Source organism: Gnatocerus cornutus, chromosome 1 (genome assembly GCF_029298725.1).
Source record: "Gnatocerus cornutus isolate USDA-ARS CGAHR chromosome 1, icGnaCorn1.1, whole genome shotgun sequence".
In the NCBI taxonomy this organism is placed as follows: Eukaryota; Metazoa; Arthropoda; class Insecta; order Coleoptera; family Tenebrionidae; genus Gnatocerus; species Gnatocerus cornutus.
Genome location: NC_142233.1, coordinates 23,476,787 through 23,490,368, shown reverse-complemented (window position 1 = coordinate 23,490,368; position 13,582 = coordinate 23,476,787). Strand labels below are relative to the sequence as shown.

Sequence of the window (13,582 nt, the reverse complement as noted above, 5' to 3'; positions counted from 1 at the left end):
CTGCACTCGGCTGGCGCCTCGTGCATCTACATTTACACTCGTGCGAAATTGCTCACTTTCCGCACTTGTTATGTAAATATCTATGTCGTTATCCTTTTTAACCACAAATTATTTGTAATTCACTCAAACAAAACAATATTTTTTGGTCTCTTGAATTGGAAATCACAGTTTTGTCCTAATTTTTCAGTGCGAAAAAGGTGCAGCAGTGCGGCAAAAAACGAGCATTTAAACAGGAATGAACCTTTATAACAACAAATATTAACGTCAAAGTAATATTTACACAAGTTGCAAATGACGTTGTCAGATCAACAATTTAATTCAGTTGTAAATGGTTTATCGGCCAAAAACTTTTTGCAAATCTCGCACTGTAAGGATTTTACATCTCTTCAGCAAATGCCGCTTATGCCGCTGGCTAAGGTGGCGTTTGCTGGAGAGACGCTAAATTAGACAGTTGCTCGAGTGTAAATAACTATTTTGGCCTCATAAACTGTAAACGTCAAATTAACATTCAAATGACATCTTCGGAAATTTTATATTTACAAGCGCTCTGGACGTTTACACACGCCGTGCGGTAAAAATTGCCCAAATCGTCGGCTCTTCAGATGCGTTTATAAATTAAAAACACTTTACCATATTGCAGATTGATCACCAAAGTAGTATCTACCTAAATTATTATCTCAATTAAGACAATATTTCTATTTTTAAAGTTCAATTAAAACATTTATATACAGCGCCATCTTGTGTTCTTTTTGTGTACCAACAACAAAATTGACAGAATTGACAGTTGATGAAATTTATAAATGTCAGATGTGACAGTTCTCATGAATTCTGAAAAACCCAATTATTTAAATTAAAAGTTTTTCTTGCGCAAAAATAGTTATATACAGTCGCGTGTGGTAACTTACATTTTCCAGCCCGAAATCAGTTTGAAGCACGACGCCGTAGCCGGAGTGCTTTAATGATTGAGCGCTGTAAAATGGTTAACGCACTAGAGTTGTATTAAACATTTAATTCAAATAATTGGGTTTTTCAAAATTCATGAGAACTGTCACATCTGACATTTATAAATTTCATCAACTGTCAATTCTGTCAATTTTGTTGTTGGTACACAAAAAGTACACAAGATGGCGCTGTATAAAAATGTTTTAATTGAACTTTAAAAATAGAAATATTGTCTTAATTGAGATAATAATTTAGGTAGATTCCACTTTGGTGATCAATCTTCATTATGCTAAAGTGATTTTAATTTATAAACGCATCTGAAGAGCAGACGATTTGGGCAATTTTTACCGCACGGCGTGTGTAAACGTCCAGAGCGCTTGTAAATATAATGTTTCCGAAAATGTCATGTGAATGTTAATTTGACGTTTACAATTCATGAGGTCAAAAACTTTTTTGCGCCATAAGGACGCGAGTTTCGGCAGCAAAGCTGTCATCATCAGGACGATGATTGAACTGATTTATTGTATGTTTTGTTAGTGTTGCGGGCACCAAGAACCGATCCAAGAGAATTCTTATAATGTACGCTATTGTTATTTAATTTACAATTTTCATCAAATTAAACGTTGCTACACTACACACTCAATTTAATGATTTATACAATGGATATGTACTTCATTTAGCATTAGCATTTTAGCTTGAAATAATGCCAGCAACGCATCAGTAAAACACGTTTGCTTCAAACAAACTCAGTGAAATAAAGCAAAATTGCACTCCCAATCAATGAGTTCAATCCTGTCGACATTAAAATTTGAAATTATGATTTGATACCAAACATGTATAAATTAAAATTGGAAGCATTGGCAGTGGAATGAAAACTAATAATTGCTACACAGTTTGGGATCAAAGTCCAAACAGAGAATTTGAATTCAAAATTGATGTCGTTCATTGTGGATACATTATTGAAATGTTTACCATTTTTTGTAACATTCTCGTATATTGTAAAATGAAATGTTTCGCAGTTGGAAATATTTTATTACAATACAGCAACTCTACGTATATCAAAATATTGAACACATATCCACTTATTTCCGAGATATTTTTCAACATCGCCGGCTCTTGAACGAGATGGAAATTCCCGTTGAATATTTTCGTCTGGAATCGTAAAAAACTTCAAGCACCAATTCATAAGCAAAGTGCAGCCCCAAAGGAAGCTCCGCGCATTCCAGACAACACATTCGAAGCAAAACTTTTATAAAAGGACTTACAACAATAAAATATTTTGTTAGAAACGTTAGGTAGAAATCTCCTAATAAAGTTGGAGTTTTCCCGATTTCTCTTCCCGAACGTTCATCGAATAAATCAAATAATTTTTCATAAAAATCCAGCACGTTTGTAGACCAATTACAAAGTTTTCGTGGTATAGCCGAGATCAAAAATCACAAAAAAGAAACTATCCAAGTTTTAATTGGTTTAAACAAAATGCTGCAGGTTGAATAGGGATTTGGTGCGACTCGGTAATTGGATCCGGTTCTTTTTGACAAATTTATCCCGAATTTTAAAAACCTGTGTCAGTTTGAAATAAAACTGGGATTAATATTATATGTCAAGGGAGTGACAGAGTGATTGAAGTTGGGAGTGTTAAATTTAAAAATTCTCTTTAGGATACTTTCCAACACTTTATTGGTAAACTCAATTGACCTGAATTATTGTGTGGACGGGAATGGTGGACTGGAAACTAATGTGCTTGCTTTCAAACGAAATCGATTGAATTGGCTAACTACCAATTTTATCAATAATCGCGGTGATAAAGGAATCACGTTATTGTATCAAATTTTGGGTTCTTATTCATTTATATTACATAAACAATTCTTTCTTTGTACTACATAATACATATTAAAATATCATCATCATTAATGAAGGATACCTTTACTGTTATAGTAGGTCCAAGTAGGTATGTAAATAATATATTCTAGTAATATGGTATCAAATAGAACATGGTTCAATAAGTTAAAGTACTCGAAGAAAACTAATAAATGGGTTTGGCGAACGGTAATAAATCTACACATTTCATCTAAAGTTTAATATCTGAAAAGTAAAGGAAAGATGCTTTCATAACTTAAAGTCGAGTTAAAATTCAAAACATTCGTTATCTTGAACAATGCTTTTTAAAAATAAATTTGACTAGGTATATTTTAAACGTTAGGTATATAGAATTTTACGAGAATATATCATTAAAATTTCATGTTATAAATTATTTGTGCAATGGTTAGAAGGTTTGTTAAAAGATCGATTCGACACAAACAGTTTATTAATAGTGAAATAATAAACACCTCAAAATATACCGTTTTCTTATAAACAGAAAATATTCCTGTAAGCCAGAAATAAAAAATCTCGATTAAATTAAATCGATTTCGTTTTTGTGAAGTGTACTTAATAAAAATTATGAATATTATAGCTTAAGAGATCTGATATCAATGATACAGTGTTTAATATTTCTACACATCTAATTATACCTCATTTATTTTGAATACCACATTTCAAGGTCAAAATTTGTGAAAATTGTGGAGCTCTACGGCAAATTTGAGAGGATTTATGTATTGAATTGAATCACAAATGGGTCTTTCGATGTTAAAGTACTCGTTTATGTTCAACACAATGCATAAATCTTCTCAGATTTGCCGTAGAGCTCTTCAATTTTCACAAATTATGACCTTATTCAAAATAAATGAGTACACATTTTTACTCTTTTCGTTTTAAATATAATTTTTTATATTTCATATTTATATTCTACAATGTACAGTCTCCATTTTGACTGTTAAGATTTTTTTTGCATAGGCAATAAATTATACACATCACAGACAATTTTGTCCAAAACATATTTTTCTTTAAATTAACAATTTAGTAGGATATTCTACTAATGAATTTGATTGCCAGAAATGATTTGTCACAATTTTTGCCGTAATCTGCTAAATTGCTGTCTATGCGTTAGTTATTACTACAAGATGTTTATAATTGTTTCTAGCATCAAGATGGCTCTGAAATTCCTGTCGTGCACTACTTGGCCGCTTTGTTTTCATAGTGAATATAACTATCTTTGAAATTATTTATAATCTTTCTTACTTACATCAACGACGTTTCAGTTAGGGTTTTGTGTCAAAATTTTTGATTTTCAGGTTTCAAACCACAACTATAACAGTTTTCTTCACAAAACTTACTTTGCTCTATGATCAGTTGAGGTTAACTACAAACGTCAGTTGAAAAATGTGGGTTTAATGAGCGGTAAATGTCTTTGACATTTCATAGCCACCCTTGATGCTAGAAACATTTATAAACATCTTGTAATAAACTCATAATTTATTTTGAATCGCACCTTTCAAGGTCATAATTTGTGAAAATGGTGGAGCTCTACGGCAAATTTGAGAGGATTTATACATTGAATTGTACATAAACAAGTACCTAATTTAACACCTAAATATCTTGATTGTCCTTGAAAGGTGCGATTCAAAATAAATGAGGAGTAATAGACTTTATGAAACAAGAATCGAGAATGTGCAGTAATTTTTGTCTTTGGTTTAAGAAGTAGAAAGACCTTAAGTAGACCAAAGAGCGAATATTTCTAAATCAAATAGGTTATGAGTATATTGCAAGTATTAAACCTTTTTTTTTCAAAATAAAAGTAATTACACAGTTCAAGTACAATTCATTCAAAATTAGTGTAAAAAGCACAAATTTTTGTGAGTGTAAAAAATCGCATTAAGGTAGGCGGTCCAAACCAATTATGATTTGCATAGATTTTCATTATATTTTTTTGAATTCTTGTTTTTTCTGATATATTTTGAATCTACGTTTCAAAAAAAGTACACAGTGTTATTAATCAAGTTATTTTAAATTAGCAGTTTTTCTAAAACATTAATAAATGTGACAGTAATACCAGTGCAGTCTCTGAGGTGCAAGTTCTAGGACACCTGTGTACCTTACTGTCACGTAAGGAAGTTTTGTTTTCGTCAACTATTGTAGGTAACTTTTATGTTTTGAGAATGAATGTGTTTGTTTTGAGGTAGCTTTAATTTTTAAACAAAATGCTTTTGGACATAAAGAATTCTAGAATCTTTTTTTAGGAAACCTAGAGATTAGTCAATTTGTGAAGCACCCTGTTTTTGCCTTTAGACCTCACAAAATTGTGCCAATTATTTTTCTATTTTAATCTTTTTATTTATATATATATTTATTGTTTTCAATATTATCGTTAGTTTTCCAGGTTGTCGTGTTTCGTTTTTGGGTTTTGTATATTATTAGTTGTCTTGTCAGCTTTTAGCAAATTGATAGTATCGATTTCTAGATATGTGGTTAAAAACCCACACATGCCCTCTTTCTGATCCAACACCTTTGGATGCGCAGCGAATTCTTAATGTTTCTGCTTCTTTACCTAAATGAAAATTCTAATTATTATTTTCTTTTTGCAGATTGTTATTTTCTGTTTTGTCTAAGAGAATAAATCGGTCTCTTTTTATCAATTTCTATCGATCGAGTACCGTTTCTGCATAACTTTTTTTTATATATTTTTATACGTTCCCCCACAACCTCTCCAGAAACCCCAAAAAACACAAAAACTCTACCACTGGATATAATTCGATAAAAAACACCGACTTTTCCATGATATCGTTTTAAATAAAGTTTTGATTGATTCGGTTTTGACGTCAGTTTCATTAGTAATCTAATATTGAATCTTGTCTTTGTCAATCAGCCGTATTTCCCCTATATTTCTGTATAATTTAGCTTCATCGATATTCGTTTTTAGACCAAATTTACTGCTCGCCTCTATTTTTATTGTCTCTCCAAATTACTTTATTATTGCATGTCGAGTTGCTTAGTGGTTTTTAATTTATCGTATTTTGTCCTAATCAGTTGGAGTCGTATTAATTAAAAGCAAATTTCGCATCACCACCAGATTGTTGGATTTGATTGTAATTCTTGCACTATTTTTACCAAATGAATAAATATTGAATTTGCACAGTTTGTGTTCCAACGGCTCTCAATCTGTTTTATTTTGTTTATCTTATCTCCTTTCAAAGGCTCATTGAATATTTATGCGTCTTTTGTTTGTTGTGGGCTACACTATGTACTAAACAGAATATGAGAAATCCTAATCCGTAACAAAATATTACGTCAAATAATCCCTAGATATATTTAACAGTGAATTCTAAAAACATTTTTGTATGTATAATATCTTTCTTCAACACCCACAAATTCTTATTATTGTTGTCTTCCTCATAAACAATGAAAGTGAAATATTTGCTTTAAACTTAATATCCGTCGCCATAAAATCCTATTTTAAGCGTGCAAACTCCACAAATTTTTAGTTGACAACAATTTGCATTCAAGCGCGAAATTTAAAAAGATGCGCTCAATAAAAATATCGTGCGATCCTTTTAGATCCGGCTAAGTTAAAAACAATAATATGGTTTCTAAATCCCCAATTACAATTCTGTTTTGAGCACCAGTCTGTTGTTATTGTTATTTTGTAGTAAATGTGGCTTGGGGAGCTTTCTGAATTTCTATTGGTTCTTAATTAAGCTCAGCTTGGAAGCAGCCTAATATTAGCATAATATCTCATATGCAAGATGTAGATACGTTAAAATGATGAGAGAAAACTTTTTTATTTTTATGCAGACAAAATGTGTTTCGATGTAGAAAGTGGTACGCAAATTAATTCCTCCAAGACATTAATTATTACGTGTTGGAACAGATTAAAGATCTTCTCGAGGGGATGCTCGTGCTGGTTTTGTTTCTTACATAAAATCAGGCAATTTTAGAGCTCCACAGTTTCATGATTTGCGATGTTACCAAGGCAGTGGAAAATGTTACGAGGAAATGTATTTTCTCCGATTACTCCGAAACTGTTTGAAATAACACGAGTTTCAAGAAATAAAATAGTTTTTGTTGTTTGCACATAATTTTGATCTAGGTGCGAGTTATAAGAACTTTGCTCAGTTTCCGGAAAGCTTTGAATTTTACTGTGTTTTTGTACAAGCGACTAACTTTGAAAATGCGAATTGGGAGGATACATAAACAATGAAGTTTGAAAAGTTTGGAAAAAAGTTTGGATTACCTGTAAATATTGAGTTTTGTTTCGAACAGAAACTCGACTGGTTTATTATTGAAGGAAGAGCTTTTCGTGTAAATCTGGAAAACTGTAAATTTAATTAAGTACTTGAATGATTGATTTTGTGGGATATTTTATGCTCTTCTTGCTGGAATGATGTCAGAATAATTAATTAATGAACGCGAGCTCTAGACAGCTACATTCGTGTTCATCAATATTTCAAAATCTAGGTTGAGGGTTTACTAATAAAAATGTATTGTACTCCTATCAATCTTTGTAGTCTAGATTCTAAAATTCAGCGGTAAAACTAGAAGCTGCAATTGAAGTAGTGCATCCTTAAATTTTCTTACTTCAAACACAAAGTCATCGACTTAACTGCAATCAGCAGCAATTTGATGCCAATTGGCTCTTTTACACTGTATTCTTGGCGGTTCTTTTTTTCCACGACAAATGTTAACTGTCAAAGTGCAACTTTGCAATACGGGATGATCCACTATGAGCTTATTACATTTTTCTTAAAATCTAATAATGATTGAAATTTTGGGAGCAAAAGTAAACGGATTAGACGTTTCGAATGAAAATTATATTTTACAGGGAATTAGAAGTGAGTTATTAACAGAGATTTGGGAATGAATAGATGGGGGGACATAGTCAAAAGTCTTAGAAACATATCTACGACTAGCTTTACAACTTTCGTCCTTGTCTGTTGCACGCATTCACTGGATACAATGTATACCTATCTCTCTCGCCAGGATGGAGAGTTTTTGATTGGCTAATTTTAAAACTTGACAACAGATTGACAACAATTGTAACGTGTGAAAGTTCACAGCAAAATGAGTAATCCAACGTACTGTAACACAACAAGTTCTCTCAGCACCATAAAATATTTACTACCAACGTCGCATACTACAGACGACAGAAAGTGAGTTCAAAGAGGAATTTTTGGCTCAAGACGCATTTGAACAAATTTGTGCGAGAATTGTCGAAACAGATTTTGTAATAAGCGTAGAATAGAAGTGGTACAAATAAGGGCTAACTAGTGAAATAAAAATCAATGGAATATTACAACTGGCATGTTTCTGAACTAAATCGTCGTCTGTGGAGAAATTGAGAAGCAAAATATGAAAATTATCCACAGGCTACAAAGTGCAAAGAAAGTGAATTATTATGCGATTAGCAGATGATTTATAATTGAAACGGTCACCAAACATACGGAGAGGAAGAAAAACATGTATTTTGACGAAAAGAGAAAAGATCAAGATTCAATTGAAAGAAATATCCTAGTTAATAAAAATCCAAGGTGTACCTAACTAAATTAGATGAATGGAGAAATGTTCAAAGTATTCAAGAAATATACATGAAAGCAGTAAAAAAATACATTAAAAAGGGACAAGTAGATTGTTGAGAACATCAAAAGAATATGAAGCTCAGAACTGGTTAACAAAATAATGGACAGCTCTGACGACAAGTAAGAACTGAATGAAGAACACGCTAGGAAACCTGTGACATTGTAGCAAATAAGATTCTGTTTAAGATTTGGACAGAGGCAAAAAGGTTGACAATGAGTAGAAAGGAGTAAAAGAAGATCGTGGCAGACCGAGAGAAGACTGCGCTTTTTTCTTACACTCAGACGAGGAACAAAATCAAATTGATGTAAATAGTGGCTAATACATCTTAAAAGAGACTTTCTGCATTTTCTTCTTTAGAAGTCTGGGTCTAATGTAAAGTTTTCTATGTTCTTACAATTGATCTAGGCTTTGAATTAGCTTCTCCATTTTGCCAGGTTTCTGGTGTCAGACTAGAAAAGTGTTAGTCACACGTTGGTAATTTTGATTTTGTCATTAGTGTTTGACCTTAAACCTATTGAAAACTATGTCATGCACACTGAGAATTGTATCAATATCGTTTAATTGTGGAGCTATAAATGATCGGTTTTACCGCATTCATGTTGTGGGAGTCTCCACTTGATGTAGAAGAGCTTCGGCCTATTAAGGAATTAAAGTTTCAACATTAAAAGACATTCAAAGTTCTTTACTGACATTAGCTATGACAATTTGGATTTTCCATTTTGAAATTCGAGTAACGATCTACGTCATGATCTCTGATTGGTTCCATCCTGACGAGAGAGACAATACTGCATAAGCGTATCAGCGATAGGAATCAGTGCAATAGGTAGAGACGGAAATAAAAATTCTTGTTGCACATGTTTTGTGTAACGTATGTCCAAATTTCCATATGGTAACCGGATCTATTATTTTCCAAATCTCTGGTTATTAACCCTTATAATATCGAAATTTTTTTGTTACACTTGCTAAATAACAAAATAATAGTTGTATAATTTTTTTTTTGATTATATTATAAACACGAAAGTTATTACATAAACATAAATCTTTTATAAAATTATATTTTTTTATGAATAGTATATTACGCAACGTGTGGGGTAAGAAGCCAATTACCCACGAGGGGAAAAATTGTGCGCGAGGCGAAGCCGAGCGCAATAATTCCACGAGAGGGTAATTGGCCTTACCCCCGAGTCGCGTACTATACTTTTTCTACGACTCCCTTTCCCGCAACCATCCTTCTAATTTTTGTTTCGATAAATGACAACTAAAGTCGAATTTTACATAATTTTTATTAAATATTGGCAATTGAAATATTTATAATAAGTATCAACTAAAAAAAAAACAAAGAACAATTTTCATAAATTATGAACAACCTTGGAAATTTTTATTTGTTAAAATTAATAGTAAAGTTAGAACAATTTTTTATTATAAATGGTGCAAGAGATTTGGTTAGCTCAGTATTCAACGCGAAACAATTTGTGGAAGTTTCTGCTTCATCCGTGGCAGTTTCTATTTCGCTGAAATTCAGAGATGTAGTGCAAGTAGCCATGGATGTAGAAGATAACCCGTCTTGAACTTGCGCCAGTCCTACGGATTCCAGTATTTTTTTGGAAGTTGCTGTCTTATTTGCCATTGAATCATCGACGTATCCTTCTGCAACCGCAGATGATTTCCATCCTCCGTGTCTTTTCAATGCAAACAAGTCACTCCCAGCGTCAACCAAAATTGTAGCAGAAGTTCTTCTAAGGTAGTGGCCAGTATAGAGTTCAGGTTTTAGCAAACCTAAGTATTGGGCTATTTTCTTCGGGACATCAGCCAATTTATTTATTCCTACCACTTGCCTACTCATTTTTCCTTTTTGATAATTTAAGAATAATTGAGAAATATTATGATCCTGTATTTGTTTCCGAAGATTTATATACTTCTTGCAAATGTGACAAAATTGTCCGGAAATCATTCATTGCAATAATGTCGATCATGTCATAAAATATTGCCATAGGCCATCTTCTTGTTTGCCTTTTGACGGTGTACGTTCTAACAAGCTTGTCCATAGTATCTACACCTGACTTTGTTTTATTGTAATCGTTAATAATTTCCGGCTTCTTTTTGTCGTCTTCGCAAATTTCTCCACTGTCATGCATAGTTGAAAACAAGGTAACAATTCTGCCTTTCTTTGGACAGTAGGATGCTAACATGACTTTTTCTTGGTAACCAAATTTTGTCGAATATAGGCTCCTCCCATTAGTAGTAACCAATTCCTTAGGAAGTTCTGGTTTATTTTTTCTAATTGTACCAAGAAGAGTTAAATTTTTTTTCCAGTTCTCTTGCAAGATCAAGACTTGTAAAAAATTGTCTGTGGTTACATTTCTACGCTATCATTTCTAAGACTACTCTCTTACCCTGGTTGCGTTCACGTTGATCTCCCGTTTTACCACTGTACATTTGGCAATTGTAAACGTATGAAGTTTTACTGTCACATGCCGCCCAGATTTTAATCCCATATTTTCCTGGCTTGAAAGGACATCTACCACGGAAAGTAAGCAGTTGTTCGTCAACAGTTAGATTTTCGTAGGGAATGTATGCATCTTGTAGTGTAGGTAGCCATAATTCAACAAGAGCTCTAATTAGAGATAGTTTATCTTTATAAGTTCGATTGCTTCTCCTTGCTTCCGCATTGTCAAACCGCAGACATTGAACGATTGGGGAAAACTTGTTTCTGCTCATTGTCTTGTTGAAAATTGCACGTCCGTCTTCTACATTCCATAAATTTGTAATTTCTTCATTATGAGATTTGTAAACTCCTGCTAATATCAACAATCCAACAAAATGTAAAAACTCGCCGGCATCCAAGTTATTCCATGAATTCCCATATTTTAGTTGACCTTCCGCGTTGGTCCATCGAACGACTTGATTTACTATTTCATTTCTAAAAAATAACCGAAAACTACTAGCAATTGTGTCAACGTTTTTTTTGCATATCTTGTTGGTCCTCCGTCTTGATGTAAGATATTTCGTGATGATTGCCGACCTGTTCTTGTTGTCTGTGGGACATGGTACCATTTTTCAAGTTTACTTTTTGATCTGCAGTTTCATATATGTACATACAGGGTCCGGCAACACTTGTGTCCACCCCCAAAATCGTCTTTAATTTTAAAGTTACAATTTTGAAAATTTGCATACGCTCATAGTTGACAAAGCTCTAGAAGCTGACGCAAAAATTTGTTTTTTATCATGATTTGGTTGGCGTCGCGACGCCCAAGAGATATAATTTTTAGCGATTTTTGAGTTTTTGCGGAAATATTCGCAAATTCAATTTTTTTTCAACATAACTGTGATACAAATATCTGAATTTTTATTTTAAATCAAATACAAATTGTGTTTAAAATTTGCGAAAAAAACGTTGTTTTATCAAGTTAGTTTTCAAAATTATGGCAGCGCATCGGCAAACTACGTTTACACCAAAATTTCACAAGTCACTTCATTCACTCTTATGAAGGTCAATTTTGATTAACTCGGGCATTTTGCACTTTATGGACACCAGAAATCGTTAATTAACATCGACAAAGCGACAATTTCACCAACTAAGACTTTTGTTACAATCTAAAGTGAGCCAAAAGATAGATGTCATTTGTGACACAAGATGCTGACAGATGGGTGTAAACGCAGTTCCCAACTTTGACGTAATGAAATTGGAAACTCACTTGATAAAACAGCATTTTTTTCTCAAATTTTGAAGACAATTTGCATTGAATCTAAAATAACAACTGAAATATTTTTAACACATTTATATTGAAAAAAAGTTGAATTAGGGATTGATATTACAAACCCTCACAATTAACTAAAAATTACATTTTTGAGGCGTCGCGACGCCAAAACTATCAGTGATAAAAAACAAATTTTTGCGTATGCTTCTAGAGTTTTGTCAACTATAAGCAAATTTTCAAAATTTTCTCTTTAAAATTAAAGACGATTTTGGGGGTGGACACAAGTGTTGCCGGACCCTGTATAGTATAACAAATTTTTGAAAATGAAATAAAATCTTACTAATAAAAATTGTGCTGTTGGTCATCATTATCACTGGATGTAGATTCCTCATTAGATTCACTTTCAGAGTTGTGTTCCGGCACTACTTCCGTAAGATCCTCTTCATTGCTATCGTCTGATTTAGCAGTAACATCTTTGTCAAACTCATCGTCACTGTCGCATTCTTGAAGCCATTGCAATAAAATGTTTTCCGCACCTTTATCACCTAGGCCAACTGAACTTGTTGCAGCCATTAGGGGCTATTCTGTATCGAGTATGTTAAATTTAAAGGCGTGTTAAAATTTTAAAGGTCCCTTAAAGTGAAATTCCTATTCTGTATCACCGAAGTCCGTTAAAATTTTAACCAATGTTCGTTAAAAAGCTGCTTATTTTAAAGGCAAGCCGAGGCCATCCTTTAAATTTAACAGGGTGCTTTTCGATTCACTTTGACAGTTGTTTTCGAGGATATTTAATAAATGTTACGAAATAAGATGAATTTTGTTGAATTCTTAAAATGCAATTACATCAAATTTGATGCATTTGATAAATCTTTGATAACAAAGAAATCAAAGAAATCACATGTATGAGATGAAATTTGAAGTTACTTTAATTATTGAAGAATGAATTTTTATATTCAGATAATTTGATTGAACAATTCAAGTGAGCCATTTTCTTCGTCGAATAAATAATTTATTAAATAACTTATTAAACAAATTATTAAATAATAATGTTATGTTGTAATTAGTACAAAATGCATTTTCACATTAGATTTTTATTTAAGAGCTCTACACGATGGATAGCGGCTTGGTCATGTTCTAAAAATTACAGAAATGCATTTTAGACACTCATTAAAATATGTTCAAAAAGATATCAACAAAGTAATGTTCGCAAATAATTTACCTACTTGTAATAAATTAAACTAAGCAAAAAACTGCACGTTTTGGTAATAAATAAATTTGCATTTTATTATCTTTGACCCAAACTTTTAGTATGCAAGGATTTTCTACATTCCTAAATATTGATGATGGACCAAAATGACCAAAACACGCGTTTCAAGTTTCCAGTTACGTTTATACATTGTTCAAATATTTTTTTTTAATATTATTTACGATTTTTCATTCTTATTAGTTTCGTTTCTCGCGATGACAGTAGTGAAAATCACAAAATGCGC

General features: G+C 32.5%; 1 protein-coding gene across 9 annotated transcripts in view; it reads left to right on the top strand.

Moving 5' to 3' along the window:
• Positions 1-13,582, top strand: part of Hasp (Hig-anchoring scaffold protein) — a 49,983-nt gene that overhangs the window by 23,653 nt on the left and 12,748 nt on the right. The gene's annotated exons all lie outside the window — the stretch shown is intronic.